The 20,405-nt window shown below is 42.0% G+C and overlaps 1 protein-coding gene across 5 annotated transcripts in view; it reads right to left on the reverse strand.

Moving 5' to 3' along the window:
* The window catches only part of PPFIBP1 (PPFIB scaffold protein 1), a 166,780-nt gene extending 151,619 nt beyond the window's left edge, over positions 1-15,161 (reverse strand). For 4 of the 5 annotated variants that reach the window (XM_087442636.1, XM_087442633.1, XM_087442635.1 and 1 more), the window contains exon 1: positions 14,939-15,161. The gene's annotated coding sequence lies outside the window, so the exon portion shown is untranslated. The remainder of the gene's footprint in view (positions 1-14,938) is intronic. The other variant, XM_087442637.1, reaches the window with a different exon arrangement.
* Between the last annotated feature and the right edge of the window lie 5,244 nt (positions 15,162-20,405).

The following is a 20,405-nucleotide window of genomic DNA, read 5'->3' on the forward strand; positions in this document are numbered from 1 at the left end:
TTGTTTCCATTTTACAGATGAGAAAACTGAGGCTCAGGCTGAGTAAGTAACAAAGTCACAATTCTAAGACATGACTACGTTGGGATTCCATCCAAGGTATGCCTGACTCCAAAACCTAAAACAGTTGCTGCCACCCTCACCGAATAGCACCACCAAGAAATTACAACCAGAAATTACGATGATGGACTTGTTTCATAAATAGAGAGGATCAGCTCTGGAGTCAGAAGCTCTAGATTTCAATTACACTTCTATTGAGTGGTGGTTTCCTCCAAACTAATGGAGATAAAAATAGTATTTAACCTCATAAGGTTGAGGTGAGAAGCATATAAAAAGCCTCAGTGAAAGGGCTTTGCAAAACAGGTAAGCACTAGTTGTTATCGGTACCTCCCTCTTCAAGCTTCAGCTAATGCAGCTGGTGATATAACAGGGCTGTGGGCTCCCATGAGTCCACCCACAGAGCAGGGAGGTACAAGGCTGAGCAACACAGAGCCTAGAGCCCAAGAGAACGCGACTTAAGGGATGAAGAGCGGATGGGACTTGGCCACAATCTTTGTTCAGTCTACCTTCTCATGTACTAAACAAACTGAAAAATTGTTGTGGGCCAACTCTGTGCCAGACATAGCCACAGTCTGCTCAGCAAACTACTGGCCCCAGTTGCTTAGCCACTTGGGAATCTATGGAAGGCCCTCTGCCTTCAGTAAGCTCACTTCCACCCTGAGGGAAAGAACATTAAAAACAAAACCCAAAGAGCCATGGCCCAACAAGAGCCTCATCCTTTCTCATCAACTTTCCCTATTCTTTCTCTCTCTCTCTCTCTCTCTCTCACTCACACACACACACACACACACACACACACACACACTCACGTGGAGGTTTTTCCATGGTACACAGTGGGTGCCCACAGCAGACTAAACACTTGAGGCCCATTTACCCTCATTAGGAAACTCTATAGTGGTCTACTTCAAGAGAGAATTTTAAACACTGATGACTCAGTCTAGTGACTTCCAGAAAAAGAAAGGATTCATTTCAGTATAGACAAAGGAAGGTTGAAGATCCCAGGTGGAAAAGAAAATCAATATATTTGACTACATAAAAATTTTACACTTCTATATCATTAAAAACAAAATTAAAAGACAAACCAAATTACAAATTTGAAAAAAAAAAACTAGGTGAAAATATTTGCAATAACTATGAGAGAGGGTTAATAAGTGAAATACATGAACTAGACTTTATGACAAATGAGAAAAATAATAATACCCAATAGATAAAATGGGCAAAGTACATGAACAATTTGTTAAATAGGAAATACAGCCAATAGTCATATAAACATGTTTGACCTCATTAATATCAAATAAAAACAAAATACCTTTTCTCCTAGAAAATTATCAAGTATTTGTAAAATGAGAATATCACTCTGCTAATGGCAGCAAAAATTAATAGAAACTTTTTGGCAACCGATAGGAGTATCAATCAAGATATCCATACACGTCCACACCCTTTGGTTCTACTTCTGGCCATCTAGTATAAAGACGGGAATGATGCGAAATACAGAAAAATCCTGACGGCATAAAGATGCTCATCAAAAATTGAAAATAGGCTGTATGCTCTGCAATGGATTAAATAAATCACAAAATACCCATATATGGAATATTTACAGTCCTAAGTAATAATATTTACATATTTTTGTGGTGTGGGGAAATGCAAATAAAATAATATTAAGTAAAAAAAAGTGGGACACAAAAGCATATCCTCAGAATATTTCAAATATGGAAAAAAACACGAATGGAAAAAAATGGAAGGAAACACATCAACAGTAGTTGTACCTTTGTGTGGTAGGATTACTGATGACTTTTTTTTAACTGTGTCTTTATGTTTTTTCTACTAAAATCTTCCATAGGTGCATATATTATTTATATAATTACAAAAAATTTAAATAATTTCAACTGCAAATCCACAATCAACAACAGCTGGAAATCGAACAGCTCTCCAAGCCATTCCCACAAATACCAAAACACTGTACAGCAGGCAGGGAAGGCAGTAAACAAGGGGAAAAGCAGCTTTATTGTAAATCTAGGGCTAGAAAAACATTAGCCTTCTGGATGTGAAAACAAAAACTTTTCATGTCCCACTTACCAAAACATATTTTGGAAATTCACTTATCAAAACATTTTCTATCAGAGGATTTAAAGCCACACACCAAACTTATCTCCACAGAACAAACTAGTTAAGCAAGCAGGAAGTTTACCAGGAACACCCTAAAAATTAATAATTGTTTTTACAGCTCCGATATATCCACGCCAGCTCATGTTTGTACACAGTGTACCACACACGATTTCCAGTGATCTGCCACTTCTAAACAGGAGAGCATGAAGTCCTTAGCATGAGGCTTTTCCTCACAAGAATCACAGATGCTGCTGACATTAAGCCTTTTGGAGTTCACCCTCTCAAAAGCTGATTTTACAGTCTTTGAGATGGTTTTCTTGGAGCAACACTTAACTACACCAAACTCTTTGCATTCATTATCTTGTTTGATCTTCACAACCCTACAAGGCAGGGTTTCTCAACCTTGGCACTATTGACATTGTGGGCCAGACACTTCTTTGCTATGGGGGTGGGGAGGGTTGTCCCCTGCATTGTAGGATGTTTAGCAGCATCTCTGGACTCTACTTACTAAATGTTAGTCCTCCTTCCACCCCTAGTTGTGACACAAGAAATGTTTTCTGATATTACCAAATGACTCCTGCAGGGCAAAATGACCCCAATTGAAAACCACTGGTACAAAATATGTACTATCAGGGCCAGCCCCATGGCGTGGTGGTTAAGTTCAGCGTGCTCTGCTGCAGTGGCCCAGGTTCGCGGGTTCGGATCCCAGGTACGGACCCACCCCACTCGTCAGCCATGCTGTGGTGGCAACCCACATGCAAAGCAGAGGAAGACTGGCACAGATGTTAGCTCAGGGCTAATCTTCCTCAAACAGAAAAAAGGAAGATTGGCAACAGATGTTAGCTCAGGGTGAATCTTCCTCAGCGGGAAAAAAAAAGAAAAATGTATTATTATTGCCCCCATTTTACAAATGAGGAAACTGAGACACAGTTGTAGGCCCATCTAACTCCAGAGGCCAGATCAAAAACTCTACACTGTATTTGTGAGCAGGTGGGAGGCCTATCTTATAGTATAACTGATACACACCCATCCTTTCTACTTGAGTCTCCTTTGCATCCCATGGAGCCTGGTCTAGCCCTCAATGCATAGTGGTCGAATGAACCATTACTCTCATCACATAAACATTTGAGGCCCTATGGGGTAGCAGGGCTGTCAAGAAAGGCACAGTCACGGCCTTCAACAAGTATACAATCTATCTGAAGACATAAGACATAACCAGAGATAAGCCATTTGGAGTGTCAGTTTTGGAGAAAACTCTGTTTCCTCATCGGTAAAATGGAGATAATGCTACACTAAGTCCAATTTCAAAAAACAACTAGATACCAAATGTGTGGCAATAAACAAGTACAGGCATTGGAAGAATCATAGCATCTCAAAATCACTGGGCTGGAAGGAACCTTCGAAAACCTGAACTCACCATCCACTTGGTACCTGAACATTTTAAAATTCAAAGATTCAATTACCTGCTTCCAGCAGAGTTCACGGGCTGAGCTCTATTTATTTTATTTTTTCCCCCCAAAGCCCCAGTGGATAGTTGTATGTCGTAGCTGCACATCCTTCTAGTTGCTGTATGCGGGACTCGGCCTCAGGATGAACGGAGAAGTGGTGCCTCGATGCGCACACGGGATCCGAAACCGGGCCACCAGCATCGCAGCGCGCGCACTTAACCACCAAGCCACAGGGCCGGCCCAACGGGCTGAGCTCTGACTGAGGCTCTCAGCAGAGGTTTCCCGGTGACCTGCTTTACGTGGGCCTGGAGAAGAGAGGAGGGGTCAGCAAAGAGCAACAGACAAAGCGGAAAGGTTGAGTGGACTTAAGGCACCCGGGGTGCAGAGCCTGGGACTGAGCACAGGGGACAGGGAAGAAAAGCTCGGAGAAGCAGGGCAAGATCAGATGAGGCCACAAGGCGACACAGTGGTGACACGGGCCAGGAGAGACCTAAGAAATATTTCTCCTAAAAAAGCAACCAAGGGCTACTACAAAGCATACACCCAACGTACATTATGAAGGTGGAGAACTTCATTTCTCAGACTAAAAGATTAGTATTCCAATTGCTTCAGAGCATTCCCCGAGAACAGGCAAACAAACGTTTTAAATTTACATATGTGTAAGTGAAGGTTTTGCCAGAACAAAGAGTCAGTTTTCCTCCCCATGTCCACAGGTCCCCCTGTTCTCTAGGGCACCAGCATAGCACAAGGAAACAAGAGCCCCGAGTAGCCAGATCTCCTCTTCGTTAAATCTGAACTTCAATAGGTGAAATCTCCCAAATTGTAAGTACTGGCTTACATTTCTTAAAATACTGTGTAGGTCAAACCAAACCTGTCTCCATGCAGTCTCCCTCCCAGGACCACCAGGATGAGGACCCCTCTGTGAGCCACAGCCCACGGGAGGTCAAAGAAAGCTCTGGAGCAGGCACGGTGGCCTCGTACCAAAGGTTTATTTGGAAGATGTGTCTGGCGATGAGGTGCAAAATATAGGGAAGAGATTAACTGCAGGGTCTGTATCAGAGATGATGGGGATGTGAACCAAAGCAAGGGAAGAGGGAATGGAGAGGGATTCAAGAAATATTTGAAAGACAAAAATGACAGTGCTGATGGCCAGGAGAGGGTACCTAGGAAACCAGACACAAACCTGACCCATTGCAAACTTGGATAACGAAGCTGAGACTTGAAGACCAGAGGGAAACTCAGGCTTAAAAGTGAGCTCTTTGACTTCCAAGAACCAGGGCCATCTTCACGGACTTGTGACCTGTATAGTCACACAGACTCCACACTCAGAAAGGCCTTGTGCTTGGTTTAATGCTCTGTTGTTATCATCTTGAGATTCTTAATAACTTGAACTCTGACCTTGTGTTTTGTAAATGAGATCTATTGGGACAATGGAGCGTGCATGTGAGCAGAGGAGATCTGTTTAGTATGTGTGGCCACCACTCCTTGCCACCCCACTCATACATAAGGTTTGCAGTGCCCCATGAGCACAGAATTTTGGTGAACTCACGACGCGTGGGAGTTCAGCAAGACTCAAAGTGAGTTCAAGGTAAACGTGTTACAAATACAACCGAGTAAGCAGGTGGGTGGGTGCTGAGAGCTCCAAGAGGCCACGCTTTCCATTTGAACCAGAATTTGGTTTGCGTGCAGAAACAAGGCAATGTCTTTCTAAGAAACACAACCAACCAACCAAGGAATCCTATCATATCCTCTCTTACTCGCGTTACTTCCCTGTATTAGCCAACCACTTACGCTGAAAACGATGGCACAGAAGGAAAAGGAAAGGTAGAGCAACCCATAGTTCTTTTTCCTTTCAGTCCTTCCCTATACCAGTCCTTCCTTCTGTAAGCCAAAGATTAACAGAACATGCGCAAATCAAGAAGTGAAACAAGTCATGAGTTAAGCTTTGTGCAGTGTTTCCTCTGTTCCGGTAAGAACACTATGCATATGCATTTACAAAATACAACGTGTGTGATTTCAGTAATTCTGCATACATGTTACATGATCTTATATTTGCATTTAACACTGGCATTGCACAATGTAAAGATGAACAATAAAATCCACGTTAATAATTTTAATTTTTAATTATTCTTCACTTCAAAAGACATTAAATAGCAAATAAACACCATGATGAATCATGAGAGAGACTGTGGAAGAAAAGGAAAAGCTTTTTATGGTAGTACCTTTAATAGCACTTTTTCCTGCTTTTCGAACAAGGGACTACACACTTCATTTTACACTGGGCTCCACAAATATGTAGCTGGCTCCATTGAGAACCACTGCACTCAACAACATTATGCCTATCTAAATATGTGACACACACTTGGGTAAGTTTTTACTGACATCTTTCAAAGCCACCCCCAAAAGACCCACTATGGGTTGATGGGAGTGGTGCTGATTTTTAGTATCACACTCTTAACCATTAGATTGCTTCGGTCCTTTTCTTCCATCCTCCTCATGTCATTATACAACAACAAATCCGCGGAAACACCGCAACTTGACGTCTTTCCAACTAAAGGTCTTTCTGAAATAATTAAACTGAAGACTAAAGAAGACCTTATCAGGAACAGCATGCAATGCAGAGTATTTCCTGCTGCTTTGATGGCTTGGTTTTAAGCAAACCCAGGCTGTGGTTCCAGAACCAGGCTGTTTCTCACCACTCAGAGCGCTCAGGTTTCCCCTGGGAAACTGTTCTGTGAACCATTAAGTCTGGTTGTCTAAAAATTCCTCCTTCAAAGACAGTCAAGTTTTCCTTTGTCTCATTTCATTCTCCTCTTCTTTTTTACACCACTACTTTCCACTTCAATAAATTAATTTCCTGCCTGGAGACACATCCTGGCAAATGTGTCAGCTTGTATTGTTTAGTTGAGAGACTTCTGTCATTCTTTCAAATTTTTCCTCTGTACCAATAATCCCACTAGCCAGCCTCTCAGGAGCCTGAGTTACTTGTCTATGAATTTCCTTTCACTGCCTCCTATTAGACTAAAAAATATGCAGGCTGCCTGCGGTGAACTTAGTCAACTCGTATCTCTTCAATCTTCAATTTTTTTCCATTTCCCCCTTCCTTCCTTCTATCCATCTGAAGAAGGGTTCTTACGGATTTCAAGGCTAACCTGCCACTCTCCACCTGATTTTTTTATCTATCCCTGTCCTTCTCCCCCAGACTCTGCACTCCTTCCCTCCTCTCATTTGCATCTTTCGTATCATCCTCTCTACCTGTACATTCCTCAAACCCAAGCTACCGCAGCATGTCTCGCTCAATTCCTTGAAAGGCTAGGCTGACTGGGACACATGCAGTTCATCACCTCCCATGCATTCCTCAATTTTTTGCACTCTGGATTCCATCTCTAGTGTGCTACTGAAACTGCTCCCTCCCAGTTCACAAATGACCTGGTGGCTGGACCAGGGGCAGCTTCTCAGACCCATCCTTGTTTAACATCAGCTGCACTGGATGGCGTGGACAGTCCACTTGGGTTGAGTGTACTTCTTCCCCTTGCCGCCACCATCCTCTACTTCTCTGCTCTCTCTCTTTGAATAACTTTTCTTTGGCCCGATCATGTCTAAACATCAAGGGTTCCCTTAAGGCTGTGTACTTGCTTCTCTTTTTATTCTACATCCTCTTCTTTGTTCACCTACTCTGTTCATCTGCTCTCACTCTGTCTGTAACAGCCCTGTGGAGATGGTCCATCAATTTAGGGTTTTGCCTAAACTCCAAACCTTAATTTCAAATTCTTGCTTAACATCTTCATGTGGATAAAATCAACAAACAGTTCTTAATAGCTCTTAACATGCCAAGTACAGAACTAAGCCAGAGGCAGTAATATGCAGTGGTTGAGGTACCCACTTGTATTTAAATCCTGAGTCCAACACACACAATCTGTGTGACCTGGGGAAATTCACTTAGCCTCTCTGTGCCTCAGATTCCTCACCTGTAATATACGAGTAATAGCAGTACCTTTTCTTAGGGCTGATGTAGGGATTAAATCTAAGTTAAATATGTAAGGTGCTTAGAACAGTGCACTATACATATCAAGTACTATGTAAGCATTAGCTATTATTATTCTCGTAAAAACCTAATGAGACAGGTACTATTATTTTGCCCATTTACACAATGAGAAAATGAAGGTAGGTTATTGTGCGTCATCACGGAATCTGAAACTCCAGATGTTCATCAAATTTTCCATTAAAATTCAATTTTTACTTATGTGCCTTTCTTGATTAGGGGTGTTCCTTCTCTCTCCCCTCACCACATATACGCCTACTAATACCCAACATACTACTTCCAGAGTCATCTTTATGAAATAATAGTCTTCCTATCCCTCCCCACCTTACACCCCAAAAAATCTCATTTTAAAGCATAATCTTATCATGCTCTTCAAAACCCTCTAAGATCTGGCTTCTCTATATCTTCTCTTAACAATATTGATTTTCGTTGCTTATCTTGCTCTAAAACTAATCTCACTATATTCTACATTTTGCTCCAAACCCAAGTGTGCTCATCTCCCCCCACTGCCTCCTCAAAAACTCGTAATCATCCTTCAAGGTCCATTCAAATCCCACCTCCTCTAGTGGGACCCCACTAAACCCAATCCTTTGCTCAAGTGATCTTCCCCCACCTACCTCCAAAAGGCCCAACAAATTGATTTTTTAAACTTTAATACATTTTATATTTCAAGAGTAAGGCATGAGTGTTGTAAAAAGACATAATATGCTGTAAAAACAAAATTAAAGCCCCCTTCATCTTCCCTACTGTCCTAATCCCATGCCCTACAAATCACCCCATTTAGCAATTTTTCACACATTGACAAATATCAACTATACATGTGTGCTTGGATTTTTCCTTAAAATATATATCACAGACATCTTTATAAGTCAGTATATTTTTTTCAACTTTTTAACATCTAAATAGTATTCTAAATCTGTTTTTTATTATGGTTATGTATAAGAAAGGTCATTCCTTTTCTGCCCCCATCTCCTGTATATGAATCTTCTTAAGGGTAAAGACCACGTTTTGTTTGTCCTTATATCTCCAAGAGGACCTTGTACCAATGCTAAGAATTGCTTAACAAACAAATGTTCAATGAAATAATAACAATATCTGTCATCAACCCAGTGCTCATTGTGCCAGAAAAACAGTTGTTAGTGCTTCGCATATATTATCATACTTAATCCTCATAACCACCCAATTATTCCCATTTTGCAGAAGATGAAATCACACAGCTAGTAAGGACAAGGGATTCTAATTTACATTTGTCTGACTCTGGAGCCCACTCCCTTCACTCCTATGCCATAGCTAATAAAATTTTCATAAGGACATCCTTTGCCTTTTCAACCAAAGTTAAAGAACAGAAGAGCTCCAAGTATTCTGGTTTAGGCAGCTGGGACTGAGGATAAGAGATGGGCACTGAAATGAATGGCGAGTAGATGGAGGCAAGTGGTTGTAGCTGTCAAGCTAATCTACCATCCAGCCCTTCAATCCTTGTTTACTGTGCACCTACTGGAAGTTGAACTACTTACCTCCACCTCTTCAGTCTCCCCACTACATTCTCCTTCAGTAATACTTGCCACCATTTGTTGAAAATCTATGTGCCAACGCACCATTATTATTTCTATTAATTATTTCTAATACTGACAAAAATCCTGAGAGAAATATCAGTACCAGCATTTCACAGATGGGAAAACTGAGACCATGAGAAGTTAAATTACTTGCCAATATTAGACTGTAATAAACAGCAAAGCCAGGATTCAAGTTGAGGGTCTGTAGGGCTCCAAAGTCCAACCTCTTTTCTTGTCATAGAGCATGCTGCCTTTTAATTCTTAGAGAAAAGATGAACTATGACTTTTTTAAAATTGAAACTCAAGACCACATTTGGCTGCAAGAAACTGACCCAATCTCTGTGGTAACCAAACAGAGATTTTTTTCCTCACAAAAAGTCAAGAGATGGGCAGAGGACTGGTACAGCAGTTCCAGAATGCCATCAGCTTCCCAACCTGCTTACCACTGGAGCTTCTTGTCTTTGGTAATAAGATGGCGTCTCCACTTAGAAAATAGCATCCGTGTCTTAGAAAGACAGGAGAAGTACACAGAGCAAAACACCTCACAAGCCAGCTCACAGAGACCGTCCCCTTAAAGAGCTTTGTGGGGGAGCCCCCCCCAGTGACTTATATCTCATTGGCCAGGACTAAGGCACTTAGACACCCCCCTAGCTGCAAGGGATTCTGGGAAACCAAGCTTTTATTTATTTATTTATTTATTTATTTTTAACTGGCCATGGTGGTGAATTAAACAAAATGCGTTCAGCTGTAGGGAAGAAGGGGGCGGGATGGATATTGGTTGGCTGGGCATCTAGCTGTGTCTGCCCCACAGGGTGATGGAGAGTGCAAGTCATCCTAGAGAATCAAGGTACCCTGGGGAGAGAAAAGCAATAAAAGAACCTCAAATCTGTGTTTCAAAGCCTTCTTGGTTGTGCAAAGTCACACACTGAGGGGGTGGAGGCCCAAAGAATGCGAAAGTTTTACAAAAGCATCTAAGCAGCTGCTCCAGAGGAAAAACACTGAGACCCAGGTGACTTCACACAAATCGTCCTGGCAGACTCACAGGTTCAACCAGAGTGTTTCCTCTGAGTTGTCACTGTTTCCCTTCCTCCCATTCACTCACTTCCCAGAGTTAATTTAGATGAGAACCTACAGGCTCATGTGACTCTTCTATCATTCATAAGAAAAAGTAGAGTGTGTTCAAAGAAAATAAAATTCTTTACTACGTGTTGTTAGGAGAAGCAGCATCTTTAGAAAAAGATAATAGTTGAAGGGACATTATTTATGCAACTGCAGCCACACTATCAAGTTATTATATTAAGAAAGTAGGCAATAGAGTTTTAGTCTTGTTTTCACTTTCTTCCAAATAAATTCGATAAACTTTCCTCATAAAACTCCGCGGTGGTGAGATGACATTTGTGCAAAGTACTATAGATGGAGAGAAGCATGACAAAGAGCCAGAAAAAAAGGACTTCTGTGAGCTAGATCCTAGGCACAGAAATACAAGATAACATAGGCATATTTAGTGATATGATAGAGTATTACATTTATAGCATGGAAGAATTAATACACTTCCCAATGGGCCTACCTAATTCTTCCCAAGAATTACCTTGCTTGCCTAAAGAATTTGGCCACTTATTTATGAATGGGGAGGGACCTGCCACTGAAAATGGCATCTTTACTCTCTCTCTCACCAGGTAAAATTAAGTTTGCCCTTGTTAACACACACACACTAAGAATCAGCACATCTGCCACCTTGAACTTGCATCTGTTTTTATGTCAAATGCTTGATTTCCCTAAATTAAAGGAGAGGTGAAAATATTAGCCTTACTCTGGAGTTCAGAGGGTGTCCATAAAATCTACAGCCAACCCCAAACATTATAATACTTGATCTTCTTCCTCCACGATCCGTATTTGAGACATGAGCCTTTGCCAGAATGATGGATATTCAATGCAATTCAAGTTTGTAAAATTCCCTCAGTCATGGACATCTTTAGGTGCACCACTGTACAGAAACCACCAAATGATCTTTCTATTCTGCATTCACTACGTTTGCCAACAAAAACAAGGATGTGCATGTGGGCCAGTCAAAACGTGAGTCACACCAAGTTCTAGGGAGACACATAACCAAAGTTCAGTCACAAACTGACAACACACCCACCTGGGCCACTCAGAGTCCAAACCCACATTTCAGAAATAGAAGCTCTTTAACGAGTACAGACTGGTACACGTTTCACTCAGACCTACCTCCACCCCTAAAACTGCCTAAGAAGTGTGCAAACTTAAAACTCTGGCAAGGGCCCATTTTTTAATCTAAAATCCAGTTGTTGGGTGTTTTAGATCCTTCAAAGTGGAAAAAAATATTTAAGTAAAAGAAACCCTCACTACTTGGCTTTTTGAAACATTATCAACTAATGCCAACCTGGCATGAATAATTACTATATTTAAAATAAAAAGTGTAAAGGAAATACAAGAGTTTTTGTATTTTGTAGGGTGGGTTAGTTCAATTTAGCTTTTTTAAGTCACTAGCTCCATTTAATAAAGCATCAGTCTTTGTGGTGGTGATACATGTGACAAAAGCTGTAGGCTTTTTAACTGGGAAAAGGGTTCTAACATGCACTGCGATGACTTTGAGAAACAAATGACATAATACAGACTCAAGGAACTGCACAAGCCCAGAGCAGTTTTTGGATGGTGTCAATTTTTGGACAGTTTGACAACAGATTTAATTGTGAAATTATTAACCTTTAGTTGAAAGGAAATGCCAGCCAGAAGACAGACACTTTGTTCCCCTTATCCCCAAACAACACCCAGCGTTGCTAACCTTAACAGCTTTGAATTTCATACTTAAATTCATCTGTTCAATCATGGTTAAAACATAATCATAATCACGGCTCCCTGAAAAATTTCACAATTGGCTGCTCAACTGTGATTTTTCTCCCCTTAATTTCAGAACTAATACGACTTTTTAGGGAAAACTCTGGGAATAAGAAATCACCATTGTGCAATATCTCTTGCCTATGTTTTCACCTTGAAGCAGTGTTTCTTTAATAAAGAATCAATACACAGACCCAAATGTGAATGGGTATACATTCACTCATTCCCTCATCCATTCATTGTTTTGAAAACGTAATTCAAAACCAGGTCAGAAACATGTAATAATATCTTTGAAAAGACAGAATGATGAATGAGGTCTTCTTTCCACTAACAGTTTGAAAAACGTGCTATTTGGGATATAGGTACTTTTAAAAATGGGAGACGAAAAACTCAAAAAGGTAATTTTAATGTAACAAATTACCAACATACTCTAAATTAAGTACAAAAATACAAATATTTCATGAATATGAAAGACTGGTCTTAAAAACAAGTCAGCTAGTCAATAACTTAGGGGAAAAATGACCTTGTTCTGATTTATTTCATGTTGGTACAAAGAGTGACAAAGACTCCATAACCAGAACAGAGTTAATGAACTCTCACCGAACTTGTTTCCAAAAAATGTTTACGATGCCCTTGAAATTAGGCACTACTGATCTGGAACTATATTGTGCCTGGATCTCAAGTCAACATTTGTCCACAAAGGCCAGATTATCCTATTGTTTTAAAGCAGCTACTAGAACTATGATAGCTGCTGGTCAAAGAGAATTTAACCAAAACCTGATTCTACCTCTCTCAACAACACATAGGTCTTTCAAATTTTATCCTTTAAAAGTACCGTGTTTTACTACACCACATCTACCTCATAAACATGGACCAAGATGGAGAAATACTGGTTAAATCTAAGCATGTAAAATGACTGTTATTACTCAAACTGTGAATAAAATTTAAAGCTTCGGCATAATCAAGTCCCTAAGCCAGGGCTGGTTTTTTGGAAAGAAAGCGTAAATCTGAATTTGGTACATCAGGATAACATCATAAAGATGCTCCTTACTTGACTGGTTATGAGGGACTGCAGTCTGAACACCTCATCAGCCACAGGCTCCAGAGAGCCCACATCAGCCCACAGGAATTCCACATCATCTCCTTCTCCATCCTACTGAAAAAGTACCCTGGAAAATACAGTATGTTTTACATACTTCCTATAGAATATAAATAGAAAAAACTTGTTCACCATTATTTCAGAGCCATTAGGCAATTTCTGTTTCCTAACCCAAAACACAAACCAAAATTAAAATGGTCTGGCCTTTCCAGTAGAGCACACCTTCCCTTTGCAAAGAGCCTGCTTTTATCCACCCTGTACTATTTCATTCTTTTAGGAACTAAGAACAATACAGACCCGGGTGTTTTATAAACAACAGCAAAACAAAACACTTCTTTCCAGCCCTGAAACCTGTCATCTGGCTAGAAAGATGGAGAATTCCATTTATAAAGTCCTGTAACTTCACACTTCCCGACTTGGGTTTCTTAGATGCAATGTTGTGGCTTCTTTCTTTCCTCATCTGGAAATGCCCTTTCATTCAGGCACCTGGGATGCAGCCTTGACTCACAATAGAGTCCACGCCTGCCCGTTTCCTCCTGACCTGGTAACAGAAGGATCCTCACTGCTGAGGAACAGAGGTGAAAGAAAAAGGAACTTGACTCAAGAATCTCACCCATACATTTTTTTTCTTCTCCAGAGCCTTAAGCACTGATAAGTGAGGGTTCTGAATCAGTTGATGGAGTTAACTTTTTGCCCCTGAAAGTCAGTCACACCCAGTTAGTGACCTGGGCACAGAAAATCTCCCAGCAGGAGAAAGAAAGGATTTGAAACAGGAAATAAAAAAATCAGAATTCTATACTTCCACTTCTGAAAATCTTCCTCCCAACAGGCAACTGCTTTCCCTAAATGCCAAACTGGAACGCTAAATCAAGTTCTCCTTCTACTGCTCTTTGCACTTTCTTACTGAAAGGAAGGATTTGTTTTGGCTCCACATGTTGAAAAATTCATGTTCCTATAATTAAGAGTTTGTGTGCCACACCTTCTGGCCACATTTCCCTGTTAAAACTCTCTTCTCTAAAAATGATCCCTGAAAACACAACTACCAGCCCTGATCCTTTTCTCAAGTGGCCACAGAAAACAGATATGAAGATTCTCAGCAGCCTTCCCAAACCCTCCAGATCACCAAGTTGGCACTCAATTAAAACATAAGAGTGAAAAAGAGTTGGAGTTTTAGAAGTGTGCCCCCAAGAGACGGGTTCTCCCACAAGCTCATAATTAATACACCCCAAGTGAGTTTCTCACATCCTGACTGGACTATATAAAAGGATTTATGATGTTGATATATAAGACTGTATAAGAATAACCATAATACTCTTTCATTTAAATCAGTATGTAATAGGTCACAGGGGAACTAAAAAACACAAAACTTTTGTTCTGTCTCAAAGAGCATAATTTTTGAGTCGACATTTCATAACTTTTTGTGACATTTTTAAATAACCACACACACACACACCCGCACACAGACACAGACACACACTTCTCTGATTGGGGTTCTCAAGTATTACTGGGAGAGAGACTAGGGTGCGGGGGTCTAAGGACACAGACAAGACCTTACATGTCCAATCCTGGAGGTATTTTTCACATATAAACTAGTCGGGACCCCAGGAGTAAGCCCTACCCCGTGCACCACCAAAAGTGCCCTTTCCCACTGGGAAACAGGAGTGAGTTGGAAAAGGAAATCGACCCGGGGAAGAGGAGGAGCAGCTGCAACACCCAGCTGCAACCACACAACGGTGCCACTTCCCTCCGGTCTCCGAGTGGAGCCGAACGCCCTTACCTGGGGGGTGGAGAGCCGCTGGCACTAGTTCCAGAAGTTCTGGTTCACCTTCCGTCGGAGTTCAAAGCCCCAACACTCGAGCCCCGCAGCAGGCTCGCAAACCCCAATCCTTTGCCGTCCGGCTCCCGCCTTCCCCACCCTCTCGGCCCTACACCATGTCAGGAATCCGGGCAGGCTCGGAGCTGGGAGCTGACATCACTCCCAGTTCCAGGTACCTCCTCCTCCCACTGCCGCCTTCTCTCCTCCCTCCCTGCAGGAATTAGCCAAAGAGAGTCCGCAAGGGGGTGGGGTCGGCCGCGCCCGGGCTCCCGCTGATTGGGCCCGGGGACAGTCACTCAGAGGAGTCAACTAATTTTATACATTCCTCGCTGAGCCAGACTAGGGCTGGAAGTGGGTGCTGATGGAAAAAAAAATGCTGCCTTTCCTGCTATCTCTAAGGAAAAGGAGATAATGGGATGGGGGAAGAACCTTGCGGGTCCTGTTAACTTTTCTTGGCGTATTTACTATATCCCAGATCAGAAACGAAACTAACCCACCCGTGCCCCCTTTTTAAGGAAAAACAGTTGCCTCTGTGTCACGGACAAGTACGGTCTGCCGGCGCGTGGAGCGGAAAATGGCTAGCTTGAAGTCATGCAAATAAAGGAAAACGCCAGCTCGCTCTTCTACCCTTTTATCTGGAGACTGCTGAGTGTTCCCTTAGACGAGGAATTTACAACTTCAAAAGCACTTGGGAAGATTTGGAAAGGAATCTCAGAAACGGCGACTCAGCAATGAATTGTTAACTGGTGGCGTTATCAACCATGTGGCTGCTTTTGCGTTTAGCGATGAAAATCACTCCACCCGAGCTTTCAGGCAAATAAAATTGAACCTCCAAAGTAAGAAAAATTACTATTTACCTTACTCAGGACCTTAAGGCTGCTGTTTTCACGCACAACTGAAGGGGCGGCGGCGGGCGGGGGGCGGGGGGAGGATCTCACAATTGAGTTCAACGAGGCACATGAGAATAATTACTGTTGAATAGAAGCAGTTGCAGAGGCTGAGCTATCAATTAAGAATTAACTAACATTTAAGCTTGACGGATATCATGCTGTATAGTCCCCTTGGCTAGCAGAACAGAATGCTTCTCAGGAGATGGTCCTTTCAATATGCCCAATATCCGATTCAATGCAGAACTGAACGGTGAAAAGTGGCTCTATTGACATGAGATATAAGTAACGCATTATCCATCATCTTCTGGAAGGACAATGAATTAATTATTGACTTTCTGTTGGTTTTTATCGTCTGGGTTTTTTTGTTTTTTTTTGTTTTTGGTGAGGAAGATTGGCCGTGAGCTAACATCCTTTACCAATCTTCCTCTTTTTTGCTGAGGAAAATTGGCTCTGAGCTAACATCTGTGCCCATCTTCAACTGCCCATCTTCCACTATGTGGCATACGGGACACTGCCATAGCATGGCTTGATTAGTTGTGCCTAGGTCCATGCTGGCGTCTGAACCCGTGAACCACACGCAGCCAAAGCAGAGCGCGCGAACCCAACCACTACACCACCAGCCGTCCCCTTTATTGTCTGTTTTTTGATGCATGACAACATGTCATGCATTTCACCATTCTGCCAAAAACTGTAAAAGGATGCATGGAGTCCAACATCGTGTCTCATTTAATCCTCACAACCATCCTGTAGAGCGAGTATCATTAGCCCCATTTAACATAAGGAATCAAAGGCTCAGCAAGATTACGGCAGTAAATTGCTTCAGAACACCCAGAACTGGGGTTGAAACTGAGGCCCATGTGACCCCAAAGCCATTTTTTTCTCTTTACTCTAAGTGGTGATTGCTCACAATCTACACCCATTCAAACACTGTCATGCAAAAAAAATCCACAGACCCACTCTATATTAGTACCATGGTGCTGTTTTTCAGACCTACACAATTCCAAGCTCCTAACATATTTCTGATGCCATTTTCCCCCAGCTCTTGGTCCTTCTATGCACCACTACCAAGTGAGTTTTTAAAAACACTATTTGGTTTTGCCATCAATATCTTCCCCTCCACATTGGGCCCCCTTTTCCCTATAATTCTTAGCCATTTAAAACTCTCCCTAATCTGGCCTCTATTTACCTTTCCCACCTTATCTTCTATTTCACTCCTGGGAAATCCTCTGCTGCAGTCAAACTGGTCTACTCACAGATCCCCACTTGATTCTCACCTTCTGGCCTACGTGGAATCCCCATTCTTCTATGTGCTGTCACACCTTTCTCTCAAAGCCTAATTAAAGTCCTTGTCCTCACTGTGTGCTACAGTGGACAGAAAAAGGGCTTGAGGTCCATAGCCGGGTTCTGCCACTTACTTGCTGTGTAACTTTGGCCAAGTCACTAAAACAACCATCAGAAACCTCAATTACCTCTTCTGTAAAAAGGGGCTGATAATACTCACATCAAAGGTTAATTGAGACTGTATAGATGTGTAAACATATGATTATATATGTCCAGTTGTATACATTTCCTATCTTCCCAAACCCTGAAGAGCAAGCTCCATACTTAATACCTCTTTGTATCCTTTATACCCAATTCAAGGAAAAAACTCAATAAAAATACAGGACTACAGAAAATTTATCATCATGTCACCTCTAACCCCCTCCATTCCTTAAAGGTACCCTACCTGCAAATAATCTTATAGCCAGAAACCATAATTATCTCTTTTTTTTTCTCTCTCTCTCTTTTTATGCTTTGGCCACAGTCCTTCCCTTTTCCCACTCTCCCACCATTCATGCAACAACCCTTAACCCCCTCAGATATTTTCTGCACCAGCCACTTAACCTGCCTCTTAGCCACTCATCATTCCCTCTCCCTCAGTCAGGGACACACTTGTCTGTTGTACCTGTTGCCTGCCTTGCTCCCTAAGTGCCTTCAGCCGTGGCTGGGTGGCTACCATCATTCTTCCAGCCCCAGTCACAGGGTGGCTGCATCCAGGCTCACAGCCTACAACCAGCAGCAGATGGGGGAGGGAATGTCCCACCGCCACAGAGATGGCAGGATAAAATAACAGGAAGTTGCCTCCCATCCCCTCTGCAGCTGGAGTGATAACAGCTGCCATCAGAGTCCAGAAAACAAAAGACTCAAAAGGAAAGCTGAAAACAGTCCAGGGCTGGGTCAGTAGGGTTCAAACCAGGGGTTCCAGAGTGGGTGAGGAAGGAACCAGTGAGGGAGACTTCAGTCTCCTCTCCACCCCAGCTTTCCCTCCACCTTAGTGTTACAGCTCCTCTCTGTTCTACATTTAGGCTCCACTATAATGCTTCATTTTAAAAAGAGGGTCTAACACTCAGATAAATATATTGAAACCACTGGCCTTGGTATCTTGGGCAAGCCCCAAAGGATCAGGACAATGCAGCAGAAGCGAAATAGGATACCTGCTGAGCAGATACCCAGAGTTTACCCACTACCCTGGATTCTAGCTGGCTTAATGGAAAAGTTTACGCCTCCTGTGGTTTCAACACTTATTAGCTCTGTAGGTCTAGATAGCTATTTTCTGCCTATGAATTTTGCCAGATGCTATCACTGCGGGGTGGGGGAGAGGAGGAGAACCTGTGAAAGCAGGAGAAAACCTGCAGAGAACAAAAGTAGAACTTGAAATGGACCCTAAAGGTCATGTGACACAAGCACCTGTTGGATGCAAGAACCCCTCCTACGGCCCTCCTGACAAGGAGCCTTCCAGCCCCTGTTTGAATTTATCTGGCAACAAGGAGCACACGAGCTAGGAGAGCAGCCCACCACTAAAGATCTTTCTCCTAGGGAGCCGGGTCCTGCTTTTCTGACTCTTGCCCCAAGACCTCTGTCTTGTGTCTCACTTAATTCTCACAACCATCCTCTAAGGTGAGCGTTATTAGCCCCATTTTAACATAGGAATCAAAGGCTCAGCAAGGTTACATAAGTAAACTGCTCCAGAACACCCAGAACTGGGATTGAAACCAAGGTCTCTTTGACTCCAAGCCATTTGTTCTTTATATATCTAAAGCTTTGATTGTCCACGGTCTATCCTTTTTCAGTTCTACCCTCTAAATAACAGGAAGCAGGTTGACTCTTTTTGTTACCCCATCCCCAAGCCTGTGCAGGCACAAGGACGCATCCCCTACTTACTCTGTTTAGATGCAGATGCCGGGAGAGGCCCACCTGACTCATCAAAGTGTGTCATTTGCCTGTCTGGTCTTTATAGGCTTCCAGCTACAGCTCCCTACAGCCCAGTCCTGATCACTCTTGACTCCTTTTGAAACACTTGAGCATCTCCCCTTCACCAAGGAACAAAACCCAAACTCTCTTGACTGGCGTCCAAAGGCCTTTACATCCAGCCGCCAACTTACCTTTCTGAACGTACTGTCCACTCTGCTTCATACTCCTCAGTGCACAAACTGAATGACTTTGCACCCGTATTCTCTAAGAGTGTTTCCGTGGTTAAGGATGATTTTTGCCCATTACTAAAATCCACCTCACAGTGTTGTTGCAAGGATCAGATGAGATGTCATATGCAAGATGACAGAGCATGTTGCCTGACACATAATAAGTCATCAATAAACATATTTTCCTTTTTCTTATGACATAAAACAACTGTACTATTATTTTTATATATGGCTTATGTCCCTTACTGACAGTAAGTTCCTTACAGTCCTTGAAAGCAGGATGCTAATTTGTTTCATCTTTACATCCTTTATGGAATCTAGAACAATGCTTTGTCCTAGACATTCAGTAAAAATTCACTGAGTGAATGAATGAATGCTTTCTTTCGCTTAAAACTTCTAACCTGCTGTGGGCTAGGCCTTTAGAAGTTCAGGAACAACTCGACCAGAGTGATTTTAAAGAATCTGGATGCCTCAGATTTTTCTTATCGCAGACATGTTGCAAAACACAGAGTGTGTTGAACACATGGTATAAATCATGAACCCAAATTCAAATGAACCAAACTTAGCTTCAGAGTTCCTTCTAAAGGAAATTGCTGCTTATTCTGTCTGATTCTAAGCATGGCATTGGTGATAACCCAGACATCATTTTAATATCCTTTCGCTGGATACTAAGCCACTACTCAGCTATCACCACTGACATCATTTATGAATCCAACCCTCCTCCCCATTCCCTTCCTGCCAATGGACACGGGTTAGAAATAGGCCCAATATCTTGCTCCAAGCAGAGTCTTATTTTAATCACTCTTGCCTTGCAACCCAGATTGTGTGGGTTATTCTCTGGTTACCTGCCAGATAAATTAAAAAATCTAGTTACATTCAATTTACCCATTTTATTATTCTATTTATAAATTGAAAAACATTTTTAATTAAAAATAGAGACTATTGCTTTCCATGGTCTTTGATTAATGTTTAATTAATGGCTACATTAAACAAATTAAATTCCCTTAAACAATTAACCCCATTTACAAACAGAATTAATTGAATTTCCTAAAGAGTATGTCTGATTCCTGTACTCTGAGA

The sequence above is a fragment of the Ceratotherium simum genome, chromosome 17 (genome assembly GCF_057802395.1).
Source record: "Ceratotherium simum simum isolate JZ-2026a chromosome 17, ASM5780239v1, whole genome shotgun sequence".
NCBI classification, from domain to species: domain Eukaryota; kingdom Metazoa; phylum Chordata; class Mammalia; order Perissodactyla; family Rhinocerotidae; genus Ceratotherium; species Ceratotherium simum.